Below are 21,472 nucleotides of genomic sequence, written 5' to 3' on the forward strand. Positions count from 1 at the left end.
GAGTAAGCCATTGGAGCAAACATTTTTCTTTTCACGGTAATTTTTTACATGGCTTGTTATATGAAAAGAAAACTCATGCATAGATTTCACACGCGAAGATCTCAACCGATTGGCAAAAATAACCTTTCACTATGCCATAATCGCAGACATTGCCAGAGCCATAACCGTACCACCGACCATCAGATGAATTAAGGGTGTGAACAGCACTCCGGTGTTCCCCATATTACACAGATCTGTGTCGCAGCATTCTTGACAAACGGTAGTCTTGATACCTGAATATTAGAATATGAAATAATTACCATACTATGGTCATGAGGCCGCTGCTAAAAATAGAGAGATTGACATAAAAATAACTCAAATGCCACACATTAGTAGCTTTCATCGTCTCAAAATAGACTCATTTTTAAGTATACTGGATAATATCTGCTCTGTACTCATGTACCAAGACTGCTGTGAATGAGTGTATGTGTTGTAAGTTCATTGTTCCTAGTGGGTTCTCGTTTACATTAAATTATCTTATATCATTACCAAAAAATGAAGTCTCCACCATCCATCGTTACACTGTGTGGCAGCGATGCAACTCCTACTGAAAGCTGTCACTTCCCCATTAATTTCACTTCGACTAACCTAGGAAATAGGAATAACATTCAGTAATGCTGTATAAATAGAGATTAGACTAACGCACAACCAAGCAATCGCAAACATAGCAATATGGAACGTCATGTTATAAAAATAAAGGGCGACGCCCTGACCATTAACGTTCAGTTATGGGCAAGAGTAGAGGAAACCAAAATACCAAGCCATACCCGTTAATTTTGGCTTTCTCTCGCCCGCACATATATAAACTTTAACGACCTGGTCGGAGTCTGTTATTTCCATTATGTTATCAAGGAACTCACGAAAACCGTCAAAAATTACGAAAAATTCTCAATGGCATGCGAAAGACAAAATGGGCCCAGACCTTGTATTACGCAAACAATGTATTCACCGAGGAGAGACGTCTTTCGCTGTATGCGGGTAGTGCAATACGCGACGCATTGCACGCACTGTAAAAACTTTGCAAATCCGGAGATATTTTTTGAAAAAAAAATATCTAAACTTGGCCCACAAGTGCTCTATTTTATTATTTGGTTGATTTCTTATAACAGTTTACGTTTTGACTGTAAAGTTGCAATTTTTAGGATACTGTGAGCTGTTAATATTATTATTGATATTCACGGTCATGTAAAAATCTATTACTGTGTATTTGTGGTCAGTCACGTGGTTCAGCTCGACCAATTAAAATACAATGGACAGGGCATGGTAATATAATGATCGAGAGAGTAGGAGGTAGGCACATAGAGCAAGTGTGTCTTTTAACTACATGACAGCGTTGGGAGTCCGAGGAAGAACATTCCTTCTTTGTGTCTTCAAAATCGGTTCGACAACCAGCACCAAGTCCAAGACACACATAGCACTCCAAGGCAACACATAAGTTGCTGGCAAAACCTATAAAATACATCAAATTGATCTTATTTGCCACATAAGGATCTAAAATTGAATAGTATTTTGGCGAATACGTTCACTCGCTCAGCATGTACCAACAATAAATAATATCTTATGGCTCTTTCAATTGATAATATACTCAAAAGCCATAGTCTTAATTGTTATCAAACGGTGATGTCTTTACTTTTCAAAGTTTGCGATACTCTCTTTGTGACTTACCTAATATTAATATGAGCAAAACCACTCCAGACATTGTGATCCTGTAGGTCGATGTCATCGATATCTAAAACGAGCAAATCAATGATTCAGCAAAAAATAGTTTCTCTCTCTCTCTCTCTCTCTCTCTCTCTCTCTCTCTCTCTCTCTCTCTCTCTCTCTCTCTCTCTCTCTCTCTCTCTCTCTCTCTCTCGTGTTTGAATTTGTCATTTGCTTCCACATTCTGCAACGACAATGCACAAGAGCCTACAACAGTTACACACAAAGCAACCCACTGTTCTTAGTTACTGCGTGGATTTTATTCAATTGGCAGTACCTGCCTTCTTTAACCTTCCCACCTCGTATTACAAAGGTCCCTCCCCTCACGATTGATAGCAATAGGTTTGGCTCAAACTATGGGCGTAAAAGGGTTATATTGCACATGGCAAAAATTAGGAAACTGCTGTTTAAGTGGGATAAGCCTGGCCTGCTTATATTGTGGTGAAGCAAATCTCACAAGCCATGGTATATTGTATTGATTCTAAGAAAAATTCCTGATAGAACCTCTATGTAATATAGTCACGTATATACGTGTACGGGCATTATCAATGTTTTAAAGAGAAATTGTGAGGCGAGTTTTGATGGCAATATGATAATCCATGACCTTTTAAGTTGAACTTATACTGAAAACTATGCGGTATATCTTAAGATCATTACGACATTTTTACAGACACCATCACATGTATAAAACACTCAAGACTTTGCATAAGCTCTAATGGTGAAAGTAGAAGAAGGTTTCTCAACAAAATTACTAGAAAAGGGGCATCTGCTTGAAAATATATCAGAAGTCACGCTTATGAACGAAGCACCGTTCTTAGTTTTGGAAAACTGCTCAGCCTTGTTCCATTGTACAGGTCCCTTGAACTGAGAAAGGAAACACATTTGAAATCAATCTCATCGTATAAGTTATTCATTGCCACATGGGCCATGGCTACGAAGTGCCATACTCGAACTAATGTAACTCGACGTGCATGAGCCCTGCTCCTCTTCTAAAAACTACAGTTTTTCTAAGTCTCAGTGTCTAAGTTACGAATACTGTAGTGTTTTTGTCATTGCTCATACTTTGGATACTTTCATTCTTGGCAGTGACAGAAATGGACAATATTATCCATACGTAAGAAACTCTCTAATTTTCAGAATCTCGAAAGGAGAGAATTGATTGTTCTGCACTATATCAGCTTGATTTTTTTGACGGCGAAATTAATGAACTTAAACATTATGGCGTATTCACTAGCAAAAGAGAAACTTTGTTATAAGTGAACAGCTACATTCACCAAAACTTGTCCCTTATTTTAGAACTTAAATAAAAATAGAAGACAGTCGCGATGATACATCTGATAACTTAATTTGAAGAGCGCTGTAAATATTCACAAAACACAATTTAGTACGAATGAGAGATTTCAAACAAATGAAGTACGCCATATTAGAAAATCTCAGTGATACTATGCTTCATTTCCTTAAAAAAATTAGTGCAGCCGGTTGCGCTATTGCTGAGCTGCACGTGGTACTCACTTCTAGAGTACCAAGACAAGTTGAAGCCAAAAACATGGTGCCTTTTGTCAGATTCCTATTTATAGCAAGAGCAAGAAGCAAATGACATGGATGGTAGTAGATGCCTTCACTCTCTCTCTCTCTCTCTCTCTCTCTCTCTCTCTCTCTCTCTCTCTCTCTCTCTCTCTCTCTCTGAAAAGAAAACTGAGTGTTACTGAAAAAGTACAAGTTGGAGAAGGTTTATTGTGAACAATTTATTAAATAAACACAGCAGTGGCGTGCTTCTTTTAGGTTGCTTCCCGTGACGGATATCAAGGTTTAGAAGGAATGTGGATAAATTAAAAAATGACCACTCCTTCGCCATAGCTTCCAGTTTTTGGTCCATATATGGTGTTAATATTGGTCTCGACCTACACACCACCGATCAAATATTGACACAGGTGTTCCGGGTTTACATGTGCGAAAGGATATTGAATACGAGACTAACTAACGCCAATTGGCTAGTAAGGCGTCATACGTTTTAGAGCATGCGCGATAACGGAGCTGTAACAGTCTGAGAGTGGAGTGAGCACAAAATAAAAAAGAAGCGTTACTACTTCCTCATTTTCCTGAGTATATAGTGAAAATACGGTAGAAAATGTATACATACACATGTTCTTGCTCGCTAGACTTGTTTACGTCTATTCGTTTCGACTTAAATTTAAGGAATGCAAATTTTTCACTACCTCGGTATTTCACGAAATCGTTGGATTGTTTACGAGTTATGATTGTTTGAGTATGTGTCCTGTTCCCAGGGACATCTGTACCGGTACGGTTACAGTGGAGAAGTATATGCCGAGAGACAGCAAAATATCGAGAAAAGTGATCATTATGACGTAAACCAAGCCATCACTTATAACGTAATACTTTAAATTAAATAGAATTAGGATTCAATGTCATTGTCTCTCTTGTAGCTTCCTCAATTAACCCTTTGAGCGCCAAAGTCATTTTTTTGCCTTCATAAAATGTACTTCAGTCAATTTGTTTTAGATTTTTGCCCAAATTTCGATGAAAGCCGTAACCAATGAAATGTGATGTCGGTTTGGTCAAACATTCACAAAAATTGGTAAAATGTTGCACTAAATCTTTTTGCGGGAAAAATTACAACACTTAAAGGGTTAAAAGCGTCAAAACTTTTCATGTTAAAAGCACAAACATAATACAAGTTAATGGCTACAAGATGTTATCAACTTAAAGCGAACTTCCATCGGAATTATCCTGCGTCGAGGCGCGACGACCTTCAAAGTTGAAAGATCGAAACGTCTTTGCATGGGATTGATAGGTTATCAAATGGCAAAACCTCTCCTTAAACTTACCTGCCTTAGCCTTGATGTTCTGTGTCTCTGAAGTGATATTAATGGGGAGCTTGAATACCCGTACCTGCTTATATAGGGCGCATTCCTAACCCAGGTTCAAAGGTTACCGACTGCCACACCTACGAATACAGAATAGAAGGTTGTCACATTGTAGAAGATATACGAGATCCAATGAATTTACATTCACACATTCACAAAATGAAGAATACATATCGGAGAGTTTTGAATTCTTGGTAAAGTTGTATTTGACCAATGCGAGCCAGGATAATTATCTGTTTACGTCAATTGTATACCTTGAAAGTCAAAGAAGGAAGGGTTACAACATCTGCTATTAACCACCTTAGTTTCTGCTGATTATTTGAACCTATTTCTGTTCTTTTTTCAACATTGTTGACTTCCATTGCATACCTTTATTTAATCTGTAATCATAAATGTTTCGTGTTCGGCCTGTTATAACTTTTGTCAAACAGAGGGACACTTTTTGTTTCAGAAAGTCATTCTAAAGAGTATGTTTCACTCTACTACTATGCGATGCTTGCACTGTGTTATTGTGAGGGGGCTGTCGTACTTGACCTCAATAAAGAAAAAAAATGGAACGTTTATGTTCATCTTGTAGACCTGAGGTGACACATCAGTCAACGTTCAGCTTTGCTAAAACCAAGCAGTGTTAACTACGTTTTATTCGTTTCTCACTAAATATGCACGTTGGTTTTTGCATTTCTCGTTACCGTTACGCACTCCATCACAACCATATCAATCAGTCGGCCGAAACATGTATCGCAAAACTCAGAATCACAGCATCATCACAAATATTTTTGGACAAGTCGAATTCTCCGCACTTTTTCCTAATCTTTCTTAAATTGATGATTAGTTAATATTGGATAAGTTTTCGATTCTGGAAAATATGGACAAATTAAGTTTTAGACATGAATGAACTTTAAATTTTGACCGAGTCGATTGCAGTCATACTTTTTCAAGGATAAGTCAGTTTTAATTTTTCTTGGCTGTGACTCATTCAAGTTATTCGAAGAGATAGCGACTTCTCCTTCAATTTTTCGAAATAAAGGAGTACTCAACTCAGTTCACAGTGGTCATTCCTTGAGACGATGCAAAATAATATCGGGTAGGGGACTCGATCCTAGCGATCGAGATTGTTCTAGTTAGTAGAGGATTATGAAGGTATCATAGCCTTTTGTTTTCCATTGAACTTGTAATCTTATAGTAGGTAAATTTCCTGGAAAGACAATCTGACACCTGACTCATGCCTTAAAGCAGAGAAATTCCGATGTGCTGCAGTGTGTCTATCGAAAATGTAAAAGTGATTACGCGACTTGTATTACTTATTTTATAATTTTTCAATGGGGTTGCAACTCACAGCCTAAGGTGTTCAGTCACCTAGCGGAGAAACAACAGGGGAACCGCTCAGCCAAATCCCTACTCTAAAGAAGAGTTTTAATAACCGAGATATGTTACATGTTTCTGACTGCGACCTCGCTATAATAAACTTATCGAAGCGATGAATTTTTCGCTTCAACTGGGCGAAAAGACAGCCTCGGGGACAATGGTGTCTACAAGCAGAGCTATCAAACCAGGGTATACAATACAATATTTTCAATCGGATGAATTATGAGATGAATAATGAGGGGTAAGATATCTGGAACCATTTGCCAGGAGGTATTATTGCATTCCCGGGTCGACAAGGAACAATCTCTTCCATAATTCAAAGAGAAAATTGTCATGCGTTATCAAAAACTTTTACATTCAAAAGACCTCGGTAAAGATTATTTTAGTAACTTGATTTAAATTTCGCTATAATAAACCTATCGCTAAGAATGACATATAATTATTTGTTCAGCCTTGTACGAATTGTTTTTACATAGTTTTTGTACGATATATCACAGACGGTGTTATGTGTGAGTGCTTCATTAACTCTATAGCTTGAGGAGGGGTGGACGTCAGAAAATATTTACAAGCTCAGTTACTGAACAACTCAGCTCTATTGATGGTGGGTTTTGCCGAGCGGTCATGACTTAGATGTCTTCGCTAGGTAACAAGTTGCTGTTAGTTGCTAGTTTGAACCCCAAAAATATCTGAATCTTTCAACGAACTTATGCTTTTCGCAAATCAAGTTCCCATTTTTGTCAAGTAGAATTTAAGTGTGCTTATTCTGTTTTCCAACATTCCCGGCTTATGTCAAGATCATAATTTTTAGTCTGACTGCCACGTAATGGTAATTTAACGTTTAGTCTGAAAACGACATCGGCAACACCTTTTTAAATAGCATGATAATTCATAATACCACATGAGTGTTCGAATTGCAAACGAAAAGATGTGTATTTCAAATGACTTCTTCACAAGAAAATTGGTCTAGTCTCTGTTAAACCAAAAATCTTGTGTTTCACACGAATGTATATTACCAAACAGATGTTCTTTAATTAGTATGGTACATGTATATATTTACCTAAAGTCGTATAGTTAATTGATCAAATTATACTCTATTAGTAACTTTCCTTCCCGTTCCATTGTATTTTAGATAGGTGCATTGTTTTCTAACTATTTCTTGAATCGATAATCAGATTGGATTGGGTGCATTTGTTTTATAACTATTTCTCGAATCGATAATCAGATTGGATTTGGTTAGTTTTCGACCCTTGGAAATGTTGGCAACATTAGTGTAAGGCCTGCGTCAACTTTTGACCTGGTGGGCCAGGGGAGCAAATTGATGTCTGTCGTAATTTGGTCTAGGTTAAGTTGGTGAAATTTTTGACTGTGGCTCATTCAAGTTGTTCTGAGATATAACATCTTATCCTTTATCTTTTCACTATGAAGTGATGCCTTGCATTTGGCGACCTAGACTGGGATCGTCCCTTGGAATTTCCAGGCAGGATTATCAGCTAGCCAGCGTCGCTTGGCTTTTCACAGCAACGGTTATTGGCCTGTTGGCCATCGCGCTCACCCAATGATCTACGCAACAGCCTAACGCTAACGCAACTGTCTTCTTAAGTGTATTCTTTCAATTAACTAAGCTGTAGATTTGGTACAAGTCTATGATTTGCCGCACATCATCCGCGTTGGGTATTTGGTTATTCCTCGGAGACGGTATCATTAAAGCAAAAATCATATCACGCTTTTCGCTGACCAGCAGAGAAATTCGTAAGCGTTTTGATGTGTTTGTGGACAATATAATAATAAGCGGACTTCTATTGCAGGTTTTAACAACGAGAAAGCTCAATTATGAGCGGCCGTGATATCTTCAACCTGGTTGTCAGGAAGTAACATTGCGTTCCAAGGTCGACAAGAAACAATCTCAATCATAATTGTAATATCTCACATTTCGCAAATCTTGTACATTCAACAGGTCATGCTAAAGATTATTTTATTAGCTTGATTTTAAAGGGACAAAGTCGGCCATCGTTCATGAATTTTGTTTGATGCAAGATACTACTTACATTGTTTGACATGTTGAAAGATACTGAATGAATGGGTGACCATGCGTATATTCGACCCCGGTTTTAGACACGATACATGAAACCATCGCGAAAATGAATTAATGGTCATGACCATTAATTCATTTTCGCGATGGTTTCATTTAATTTGTCTAAAACCGGGGTCGAATATATGCATGGTCACCCATTTATTCAGTATCTTTCAACATGTCAAACAATATAAGTAGAATCTTGCATCAAACAAAATTCATGAAAAATGGCCGACTTTGTCCCTTTAATTCCGTTATTATATTAATTGCCGAGAAATGGCTAACTAGTACGTGTTTAGCGATATATGAATTGTAACAATCCAGTTAGTGTAGTATGTATGACAACAAGTATGTATATGACAGTGCTTCGTAAATTACAAAGCATGTTATGTTGAAGTATCGCTGTCAGAAAATTCTAACAGATTATATCGGCTAAAGAACTTCTGTTTCTAAGAGGCGATTTAGCTGAGCGGTCTGGATTTAGATGCGTTCGCTAAGTGACTAGTTGACGTACGTTGTTAGTTCATATTCAATTGATCAATTTCTGAGTCCTTCAGAAAACGATTTGTTTTCGTAACTAATGCATGTGATCATTTCGGTCGAGTAGAATTTAGGTGCGCTTGTTTCTGTTTTTGAATTGTCCATTTAATCCCTAAAATTCGTGTGACTGGTACATTTGGAAATAGAACGATTAGTCTGCAAACAACATCAGCAACATTTTGTGAAATAATGGCATGATAATATTCTTAATACTGATTATTTCTTTAGAAAGAAAGTTTGTCTCTGAAACGCCACAATACTTGCCCACTTTCACACGAATAAATCGTATTGAATTGATAGGCCAAAGTAATCATGGCGGCCTGATCGTAAATCATGACAGGTCGCAAGTCATAAAATTCAAAACAACTCATGTAGAAATGAAGTATTTATATCATTCGACAGAAGCCAGAATACCTACTCCACACCCTTCGAATGAAATATGTCCACAAAAATGTAGATGCAAAAAAACTTAACACTTGCGTAAAGTAAATGAAGTTTTTGCCATCAGTGAAGTACTGATTTAAAAATGGGCTCTTAAGCTTATTGATCGAATTTTACACTAGCGTTCGTAATCCCAGTACCATTTAAGGGATAAACAAATTTCAAGCTCTTTCTTTGGTCTATAAATAAATTCAATTGGGATTAGTTTAATCTAATAAAATTAGTCAAAGGCTTGGATATTATTAGACATTTGGACGGATTGGTAAGTGGATCAAATCGTTGTCTGTCACAGTTGGTCTAGATTAAGTTGGTTTAGTTCTGCTCTGATTAACAGTCAGACTGTTGACAGTCCCTTGCGTCTTTTCTGTCTCTCACCGGTGTAATCTCTCGCACATACGACGGTGGGAGATTTCGCAAGCGAAGCGCCGCAGGCGGAAGTCGCGATCGCCGTAAGGCGCGACGTATGCTTTCGGAAAGCCCAGCTCCCTCCCCCACCGTCGAATGCGAGAGAGACTACACCAATGAGAGACATAAAAGGTCCAAGGGACTGTGGACAATCTAGTTGACAGTGACCCATTCAAAATGGAGCAGTGGCTTGTACTGTACACTATCCCTGTTTGATATTTGGTCATTTCTTTGAGATCGTAACACGACAGCATAAATTATGTCCCGCCTACGATGTGAAGCAGGAAGTTTGTAATCGTTTTAGTGTGCTTGTGGACATGAAAATTATATAAACGACTTCTCAGGTTTCAGTAAAGATTAAGCTAAATTATGAGAGGTATATGTTGTCTGCAACCAGGTTGTCAGGAAGTATTGTTGCATTCCTAGGTCGACAAGGACCATAATCAAATATCGCCACATTTCGCAAAAGTTTTTAATACAACAGGCCATGCTAAAATTTATTTTAGTATGTTGGTTTAATTCCTCAAGAATGACGCTTTCACCGAGGAGTGTTGCGTTTGTTCAGTCAAATATGAATTGCTGTGATCGAGTTTGTTTGCCATTTGTGACCGCAAGCAGGTAGATGTATGTGCTCCATAAGCTGCACAGCATTCGGATTGGTCGCGGTCAGATATTACAGCCACTTAACTCAGTTATTGAACCACCTTTGTAAAGGGGTTATTCAGCGAAGCGCCTTTTAATGATATGCCTTTGGTAGGTGACCTTATTGATATATGACAATTTTGACCGAGTAGAATTTAAGTGTATTTGTTTCTTGAGCTATGTCAAGTTAAGCTCAAAATTTTTAGACTACTACAAACAGTAATTGAATGAAAATTTAGTCTGAAAACACAAACGGCAACACGTGTTTAAAAATAGCATGATGCAGTCCAAGTGTTCTCATTCATGGGACAATATTTAGTGCTCAGATTTAGAGGCTGGACCAATTTAACTTCAGTCAAGATTAGGAATCGTGAAGTGTTGATTTTCGGTCATTTTAGTTGACCCAACCCAAGACGAGTGTCACTTCGTGATAGCAATCACAATAAAAATATCATTTTGTGGTTTAATAAATTGTACGTCTGCAGTTGTTCTTGGTTTCCTGGTGATGTTATATATTTGTAGCGCTGTGCAGAGTGTATGTTTAAGTATTATGTAGATTTCGAGAGTTATGAGGATGTTGGCTAAGAGGTTATACCACCTATTTAGTAATTTATTCGGGATGGTCATGGCTATCGAATAGCTGCAGCAGATGCATGAGACAAGTACATTGGTACAGGCAGATTAGAAAATGAGAAAATTCGATCAATAAGGTTCAGAGTGTTTTGGTACAACGGTACTTTACTGCTGACTTATTTTACTCGCTAATTTATTTTATTCACAGATTATTGAGGACACACATTCCCTTGTACTGTATAAAGTAGGTACTCTGGCTTCAGTCGAATATATGAACGTCTTTTTCATGCTTGCTTATTTTGACACAAATAACGTCTTCTGCTGTCATGAATATGTATGTTTTTATAGTCGAAACGCCATTACCCTTATCTGTCAACTTCGCAAGAATCAATTGTGCGAAAAAAAGCATTGTGATGTGCGTGTCAGAAGCAAATTTTAAAAGTTGACCGATGTCAGCATTGCTAGGGCTTGAAATACTTCCAGAATGTCATTTTACCAACCTTTGCCTAAATATTTATCGATTGTAAATGTAATGTATTGTAATTGGTGAGTGCAAAACCGAAAATTGAACAATGACACAGGTGCATCGTATTGAAGAGTATTAGTTCCACTTTTGTACGAAAAAATCATTTTTTTTCATCTGCCACTTGAGGGGCTTCTTTGATATGCTTGGAGGAAATACAATTTTTACCACTTAATTTGTTTAAATCAAAAAAGTTAATCATTTCGATAAAGCCACACAGTAGTGACAGCCCTTCGAAAGTCAAATATCGGTATATTTATTCCTGATTATAATGAGAATCACTGCAAGATTCTTTTATAATCTACGAAAGTTTTAGCAAACAATGACGTCTTTCTCTTCCAAGGTGTGCACTGAAACTTAAACAGCATCATTGCATCTCGTATCAATTCTAGTGTTGATAGATAATTATCAGGATCAAGCTTATATTAAATGTACACATACAGAGAGATGCTTTTGAAGGTTTACAACATGTGTGTAAGCACGAGATTATTTTTTAAACATTCACAAGGAAAACTTCAATTTAATAGATGAATGCAAACTCTTGTTCAACAGAACTGGAGATACCCATGATTTAGTATGATTTGTATCATATGAGAAGTCTGCTATGTCCCTTTGTGTAGGTAAATTTCTAGACTCATTTTAAGTTTTCTGAAATTTACATTTTAAGTATACCATATGGGTATATAAGCAAATCTGGCAATCGTTTTAAAATCACATTTTCAAGACCTGTAAGAAACCTGAAATAATTGTCGTGACAATGAAAAAAAGAAATGATGGTTCCAGGTTTGCTGCCGGCGCTTTCACTGGGAGCAGTGCCAGTATTACATAACTCTCCATCACAGCATTCTTGACAGCCGGCCAGCGTTAGACCTGCAGACAAATTATGGAAAGAAACACGGCTGCATAAAAGTTGAATTTTAAATTCAAAAGTAATTCATCGAAAGTATCGGTTTAGTTAATGCAAAGGAAATTTGCATGATATCGTGCAATACTCAAGGAAGAAAGAAACAGACATATTAAGTTGTTCGTTGAATTATTGTTTCAATATCAGCGCAGTTATATATATATATATATATATATATATATATATATATATATATATATATATATATATATATTTATATATATATATATATTTATATATATATATATAAGACTTGGTTTAAGTCGGTGAATTTCTAAAAATAAAATCATTTGCAGTGGTTCTTCACGTGTCTCTCAAACCTATTTGGAATTTGGCAGCCCAGGCCAGGTTTTCCTAACGATTGAAAGCGTTACCTTTGAGTCTATATATATATATATATATATATATATATATATATATATATATATATATATATATATATATATTATATATATATATATATATATATATATATATATATATATATATATATATATATATATGTGTTCGACTGTGGTTTTTCAGGTTGTCCCCAGTGTTGACGGTGGCTGGTTATGATAAATTCGTTTGTAGGATATTACACACGTACCAATCTTCTGGTTCAAATAGTTTATTATAACAGCACAACGTTTCGTCCTAAAAGTAGGACTTCCTCAGGTGCTACAGATCAAAAAGTTTCAACACGGAGTAAGTCACAGTGATATTTAACGTACGGTTATAGACCAAATAAACCGGGCCAAATCAATTCCTAGAAACACCCTCCTACAATACAAAATAAAACCACACCAAACACGTATTCCTTTTGTAGTTACATTTAACCCTCGGCACCCAAACATCAAACAGATCGTTCAAACTCACTTCAATATATTACAAAAATCACCCCGTTGTAAAAGTGCCATCGCTGAAACTCCAATCATAGCACACCGCCGTAGTAGAAACCTGCGAGATCTATTAGTTCACAGTGAACTACAACAGTCCGATGCACCAGCAGGTTTCTACAAATGTGGCTCAACCAGGGGCTGCAACATCTGTAAACATTCGACAAATGCCACCAGTTTCCATAGCCACTCAAATAATACAGTTCACACTATTACACAAAACATCACATGCAAGTCTAAAAACATAATATATCTTATAACCTGTAATAAATGCAAAAAACAGTACGTAGGAGAGACCAAAACAGAATTTCGATTAAGATTCAATAACCATCTGTCCACCATCCGTCGTAACTCAAACATGCCAGTAGCGCTCCATTTCAATTCAGATCAACACACAATTCCAAGACGTTTCAATAGTTGGCATTGTGAAAATCAATAAAATGGACGACCCGCTTCGAAAAAAACTGGAATCCTTGTGGATTTCCAAATTAAAGACATTAACACCTGACGGCCTAAATATTCACAGCTAGCTACTCCCATTGTCTTTATTCAAATTCCAACACTAGCGCCCTCCCAGCCACACTATAAATACACATTCAAACATTCTCCCAATTGCCATTCAACATCTGAGCCATTCAAATAGGTAAGAAACAACTCCTGTATTTTCACCATACTGTCACTTAGTATTTTCTCCGACATGTAACTTTTGTACGTTAAATATCACTGTGACTTACTCCGTGTTGAAACTTTTTGATCTGTAGCACCTGAGGAAGTCCTACTTTTAGGACGAAACGTTGTGCTGTTATAATAAACTATTTGAACCAGAAGATTGGTACGTGTGTAATATCCTACAAACGAGTATATATATATATATATATATATATATATATATATATATATATATATATATATATATATATATATATATATATATATATATATATATATAACAAAACGGCTATTTCGTTTGGCAATAAAGTTCTTACATTTTGAAAAAGAGGCATTTTGATTTTCCTTATCATGATTTTAATCAATTTTTTGAGTGTCAGTCTTTAAACCCTGGCCGTTTTAGAAGGAGGATAGATAACGGCAAATAAAGTTTTGCTTTTTTCTACATATACTCTGCTTTGAAGTGAATCATTGCATTTGAAAAATAGTGTTAAGTTTTTGACTTCATTGCTTTTTATCATTAATAATACAATTGAGGTTTTTACCCCAAATATACATCCACTTCATGCTCGTAGTAAATATCTTCTACCATACCAGACATTGGAGTATCTGCTTTTTGAAAATGTATAGTTTGAGGGGGTTTCCTTGTCGTCTTAAATGTGAAATATTGCTTTGAAAAAAACTTTGTTGGCAACATGCAGCTCAACCTTAAATATTAAATTAGTCCAAGGACATGCTTTCTATATATCTCAACCTTTGATCAAATGTGACAACGCTAGCGAAATAAGTTGCTCGGTCACTCATTTTTTTAATTTACCCGTGTACAAAACCAAAACGACCATACTCAAAACTATGCTCTAACTGTCACTGGACAAAATGCTTGGTATACGTCCAGTATATTTACGTATATTTACATATATGGAACACAATACTAATTGCATACGTAGTGTATGCAGATCAAAAGTATACATAGTGCAGATCTTTGCATACTAATTGTACACTGTAGTTTGCATTGAACCTGTATTTGAAAGTATTTGATACATGTGCAGAATCAGTATATATGTATATATTGTTGTATATCAAGCATTTTGCCCAGTGTGTTTTAGAGCACTAATTTGCATTTCACTGTTTATTTCATGTTCTTACAACAATGATAAATAACACACTTTATCGGAAATTACCGAAGTCAGAAACGAGATTGTGTCTATTGACACGAACATTTTTCAACGTATGTGTTGAATATATCTTTAATAACTAATGTTATGGTTAAAATGTTTAACTTACCGCCCTCCTCACGATTTTGACACCCGTTTACACAGGTACTCTCAGCACGACATTCCCTCGAGAAGGAAAACTGTGTATCGTCCAGTGTTTTAATGTTCAGAACCTTCAAAATACAAATATCATTGTAATAATATAATGTCAATAGACGACAACTCGTACGAATATAGTTGTGCTTTGAAATTTATGCATGAATGTGTTTGTGTATATGGCTCTTACTAGATCATTATAGAACGGTCAATGTGGGTATTTGCTTGGAATCACATTCTTAAAGACCACGAATTGACTTTAAAATACTGCTACAGGAATAAACGAATATAAACACTCTCACTATTCACTGTTCTTTGATATTATATAAAAGAAATCAACCTCATACTCACGGAACATTTTGGATTTGCTATCGATGAATTACACTCCTGTTTAAATTCGTCTTTATCCTTGAAGTCTTCCAGACAGTCCACTGCATTTGGTCCAATATCAACGCACACGTAACATCGCAGGGCCAGAACAGAGGTGGTGCACAGACACACTGAGAGAGAGAGGGGGAGACAGACAGACAGACAGACAGAGAGCTTTTTTAGTCATTCGCAAAATTAATCATCGACAACATGGCGAACTGATACTATTTTGACTATGATTTGAATAGATAATACAGCAAATATTATCAAACTGGCGTCCACAATCTATTTCGACTAAATAGAATTCAAGGTAAATATGTTAAATCATGATATCCCAAATAAGAAGTCCACTTTCGACGTTTTGATTGCATATGAGGATTATTTGATGACATCGGGAAATAATTAGCTCTCAGAGAGTACGAATTGTGTCGTGTGACATTTCGAAGAACACTCACCATGATTTTCCTTCTTTGAATTTATGCAAATATAAATTCATATTTTAATGCTTTTTGGAGTAAATCGCTCGATTCTAGCATTTGAAAGTATACAGCTAGTCTACCAACTTGAGGTTATTCCACAGTCCTTAAGGCCCGTTCTCTTGACCTAAATCTTACCTACAAAATCGCATGCAATTGGTTCAATTTAGAAATTTTTACTCTACAAAGCAACATATTTTGACTGGCGTTCCCCAAGGTAGTATACTTGGGCCTTTATTTTTCATCATTTACATAAATGATTTGCCACTTTATATTGATAATAACATTGACATGTACGCAGATGATTCAACCATAACTACCGGTGCAAAATGTATTCAAGAAATTGAGACAACTTTGAACTCTGACTTAAATAATGTTCATAATTGGTGTAAGAATAATAGAATGGCCATTAATTGTGACAAGATAAAGACAATGATTGTAACAACGCAACAAAAACGTAGACATTTGAATAAACAAACTTTAGACTGTAATCTTGGTGAAACGGAATTGCAAGCAGTACACTGTGAAAAGATTCTTGGTACGCTTGTCGATGAAAATCTGTCATGGAAGCAGCACTGTGACAAGATTTTTAAAAAAGTAAATAGTAATATTGCTTTGCTCAAGAGAATAAGACAATTTTTACCTATGAATATAAGAAAACTTTTTTATAATAGCTATATTTTACCACACTTGGATTACTGTTGTCATTTATGGGGAGCATCACCATTTATGAAAAGGTGCATAGATTCAGAAAGAAACGTGCTATCAGAGTGATGTGTGATGCAAGGTATAATGCTTCGACCGAGTATTTTTTTAAAACAATGCATATAATGCCATTACCAGATAGAATAGTTTATAAGAATGTTTGTATGGTTTTTAAATGTTTAAATAATCTTGTACCGCAATATATGACAAGTCTTTTTACCGAAATTGATCATAAAAGAGTTACAAGATCCAAGATGAAAAAATTGTTAGTGGTTCCTGCAACAAATAAGAATTTATATCGAAAAGGCTTTACTGTAAATAGTGCCAATCAGTGGAATAATGTCGATTTAAATATAAGATCTAGTAACTCATTAAGCAGTTTTAAAACTGCCTAACTGAAAGCTTATTGGGTATAATTTTTTGTGTTTGTAAGTTTTAGTTTTCTTGTTAAATTTGTTTTTGTTATCTAGTGTGATTGTGCATTTTTTTTCCTCCTGTGTGCAGGTGGTGACTCCTGGCCACTTTTTTCTGTGCATTGTATTGTTCTAGCTTTGTTAGTCATGTTTCATGTTGTTCTGCTTTGTATCAGTTTGTATGTTCATTTGAGGGCCCTGGGGAAGATAAGCATCTTTACTGAAGCTTACCAGGCTACCCTCGTTAAACAAGGTTTAATAAAATAAAAAAATAAAATAAACACAATGTTCGATATTAAAATTGTTAAGCATTGTCGACAACGAAAACACTGAAATGTTTAATTTTTACATCTTGATCGTTTGCGCTCTTAATGTAGTTCACAAACATAGTAACACATACCTGAGACCAACCATAGAACAGCTGTTTTGGATGTAATCATTTTGGTATGTATATTCTATAGTACCACGTTGAACAAACCAAAGGGCTGTAATTAGTAAATTGAGAATAGAATAGAATTGCTTGTTAGAATACATTAACAATATATTTTAAGAAGTTCAAAGCGGTAAAAGGTATGTTTACTCAATGAAAAGAACAACTTGGAATATGATCTGTGTAATAACAATTAGGTAATCAGGTTCTTAAGCTTCTGAACTTGAAAGTGTTCCATCTCAAAGCATCAACATTAGTATTGTACCTTTAGAGTTCTCTGGAAATAATCAGAGCCACTTATTATTATTGACACATTAAACTTACGTCAGATCAGTCCATTGTTGCTATAGTAAAGCTGTAAAGTGCTCATTAAATCGTTAAAAGAATTATTTTGGCTGTTTATTGCATAATATATTTTTTCGGCTTTTTATGCTAACGTCAAATTGCAAAGGGGTAATATATGTAGCTTTGACATATGGTAACATTTGATTATTTTGTTAAACAAGTTTCGTATTCTTTAACCTGCATTATTTTGAAAGATAAAGTCGTCAGTCAAAATTATACAAAACACTATTATATACAACGATAAAGTCGACAAATGTACACAATTCCGGGCTAAAATTCAGTTATGAGCTACGCATACATACGAAAATATAAAGTTCGACAATAGGCAATTTGGTATGATTTTGGGCAGAGAATGAAATGCATTTTTGTAAGAGGCCAAAAATAAAAAAAAAAACCACATTAAACGTTACAGCCAAAAAGGCATTAGAGTTTCCGGTGTCATGCTTATAGGATTATCACCTTTTCATAACCTTTCAGGTTTCTTAGTAGATGTAAGCTTTTAAAATTATACATTTTTAAGTTCGGTTGACGTAACGTTGATCTTTAAGTTTGAGACCTTAGGCGATAGTTTTAAAATACTTACGATGGGATGTTCGTGACGTATTTTTCAAGATGACGTCATAAGAGTCATTAAAATATGACACAAGATTGGCAGACAAGTTGTGTAATCCTGCGCTACATGTTTCATTAAATTTATGAGACCGTCAGCAAGTGTGCCAAAGGTCCTAGGTTTTTATCGCCACTGATGGCGCTGTTTCCATCACTAACAATACCTTACCACAAGTTTTGAGGTAAACGCACAAATACTTATCTCAATGGGAAACTTATCACATTACATGATTCGATTATCTTTATATAGGAACCCTGTAAACAACATATGTGAGGTAAAGACAAATGACGAGTTTCTGATAGAAGACCTACAATATTGTCGCCAGGTGTCCTCAAATTACTCCCATATTTTGCATAGAAATCAATGCATGCACATGTCGTGAAATAAAAGCTCATCCTCTTTTAAAATTGTCATAACAGAATTGCCCTCTTTTCGCTTTCAAACTATCCTAATTTTCTACAGTTATTCTATAAAAACCAGTATAAGTTATGATAAACGTTTAACTATCTCCACTAGGCTAACCGTGGTACGCGGTCGCAAATACCAAAAAAACTCGCAGTGTGTTATTTGCATGGTACCCTAAATCAAGGTATAATTGACCCATAAACTGTCTTTAAGGTGTGCGTTTGTTTTTAAAATCTTTAAGTGTGGCATACCAGAGATATCGTAACAACGGCAACACACAACGACCTAGTGTATGTGGTGGAGTATGAGAGAGCTGCAAAGCCTTGTGCAGTCATTTGGAGTCATTTAATAGTCACATGAAGGTCACTCACTATAGCAACGAGTCTAAACATGTCGAACAAGGCAGAAAACGCTTGTCAAATCAAATCAAAACTAAGCAATACCTGTTTGCAGTGACTAAACCTTTAGTTTATAATTTTATTTATAACATAGAAACCTTTTTGCTGTATTTCTCAACCCGGACTGCTGCAACATGCAGGCTTTAATCTCCGCCAGATGACCTCGCGCGGAACGCTGTCCCTAAGTCAAGAATTTTATCAATGTATGTGTATGGTAGATTACTCACATTCGAATTTTCCTATTACAGTGTCAACCTTTGTGTTTACAGCCCTACTCCCGGGCCCCTTGGAGTAAGACTGCATGATTAATCTAGGATAATTTAATCCACAACAGCTATAAGATGTCGTATCTGTCATGATTTTAATAGAGAGAGGGGGCCTAACATTGTAACACTTTAACAATTTTTCACATAAACCAATTCGTTTCGGGTACATTTTCTCCAAGCGTTGATTATACCCGAATACAGTCTACATCTGCACAATGTGGCACGCTGTTAATGTTACAAAGGGTATTATTGCTGTTCGAATGACTGTGATTACACCCGTGTGTTGTAAAATTTGTGAAATTTCTTTCATTTGCGGTCATGAGAGTCGAGAGTCTGTCGCTAGAAAGTAACCAATAACTGTTTTGATAGCTAGAAATGAGTGATTGTCGAAACGATATAAGTTATCGAAAAGTTCCCCGTCGCCATTATAGCATCATACCTGTACAATGTAATTTATTTGAATGGCGACTTAAAAAAATCATTCGGTTAACCTAGACAACTCACAGAATTGCACACCACAATGATAAACAATATACTACAAGGCTATATACGCACGTTGAGCGTTATATATGGCCGAAAGGTCATAAATATTACGACCCGACCGTTTTATACCCCTTTCATGGTATGGACTGTTTGAACAAATGGCGCTTGCCCTTACTTTGAAGATTCAAGACGGATCAGGCAAACACCATGCCAAGGTTAACAAGCACCCTACCTTGAGTCAAAGATAAGTGTTCGCAAATTCATTACATGTACTATGAATCGTTTATCCCTTTTCGTAAATACAGATTAACCTACTCAAATACATGCACGTACAAATGATTTGAACGAGCTTAAGGGTGCGTTACAAAGTTAAAGTATGTTAAAGTCATGGGCGTTTACAAAATAGATTAGCTTTTCTGTGCTCCGATCCGTAGATTTTACTTTTCAGATATTTAATGAATCCACTGCACCTGACCTTGATCTTTCTTATTACTAGATTTTACTAAATTCAGGATATGTCTCAATAACTAGCTGTTTAGCATATTTGTGGCTTGTTTCAGGCTCCCGTCTTATTCCCTGCGATCTTCACTAAAGACAGTTAATGAAAACTGTACAAAATGAGAATTATAGTTATACACGCCTTGACTAGAAATACACCGTGACGTTTTATTGTAAGAGCTGCTCAATTTTGGCGTTATCGTCGGTGGCTCGATCGATTTAAAGTCAGTGAGACTAGTTTTTGCATAGTTCTGCTGCTGTCATCACCATAGCAACGGTAATCCCCTGGAAAATGTAAACTAAAGTCTAATAAAAGCTGGGGTTTATATTAATCCCAGGTTGAGGGACAAAATGTCGCTAGGTGTTAATGTTAATATAATAAATTACTTTTCTGACCTTCCACAGACAAGAAAACTTAATCTTACAAGCGGTCGAACTCATACAACGTTGAAATATTCCATGTTACTTTGTCTATTACTTTAACTCAGTCTCATCTTCACGCAAATTGTCACAATGTTATCTTTGTATATTGTGATATCTATGGACATAACAATATCTATTCTCAAACACTAATTTCCCCTAAAAATCATCCATTTGCATGACTTGAGCCGTCTACTGCCACTGTAAACCAAGGCCTTCTTTCACTTTGCCCTGCTGAACTCACAAATCAGTTCTCAAGACAGACATTAGACCTACCTGCGAAGCTAAAACATTTTCCCTTAATGAAAAAAAAGTAAAGATTACGCAGAGTTATACACCTTCTGTCTACTGTGAGGACCCTCTATTATTTAAACTGCGTTGTCACATCAAGCATATATTTAGCAACAAAGCATTTTCAATGACAGTTTGGAGTATCAAAAACTCGGACTACATATTACCCGCACTTCATATGTGAGTCGAGTTCACCCCTTTTACTCGTGGCATCGTAGTGTAAGCCTGTCTTTTGGCGTGCTGTAACCGTGAACAAAAAAACCATTGCTGGAACGCAATTCAAAAACCGATGTTCAACTGAGTCGTATGTTTTCTTACCTATTCTGTTGAAAGATGTCGACGGTTCCGCTCCCTGTTTCTATGTGAGAAACTCAAAAGGTAAACACTGGCATTTATAGGAAACTCCGGTCGCGTTGT

At 36.1% G+C, this 21,472-nt stretch overlaps 1 long non-coding RNA gene across 1 annotated transcript; it reads right to left on the bottom strand.

Moving 5' to 3' along the window:
* Positions 1–11,413: 11,413 nt before the first annotated feature.
* Positions 11,414–21,439, bottom strand: LOC139148157 (uncharacterized). The gene is made up of 5 exons (XR_011555888.1): positions 21,374–21,439; positions 17,310–17,394; positions 15,298–15,446; positions 14,921–15,023; positions 11,414–12,055 (listed from the first exon to the last, which is right to left on the bottom strand). It is a non-coding gene; the product is annotated as an uncharacterized lncRNA (long non-coding RNA).
* Positions 21,440–21,472: the final 33 nt, after the last annotated feature.

The sequence above is a fragment of the Ptychodera flava genome, chromosome 2, assembly GCF_041260155.1.
Source record: "Ptychodera flava strain L36383 chromosome 2, AS_Pfla_20210202, whole genome shotgun sequence".
NCBI lineage: Eukaryota > Metazoa > Hemichordata > Enteropneusta > Ptychoderidae > Ptychodera > Ptychodera flava.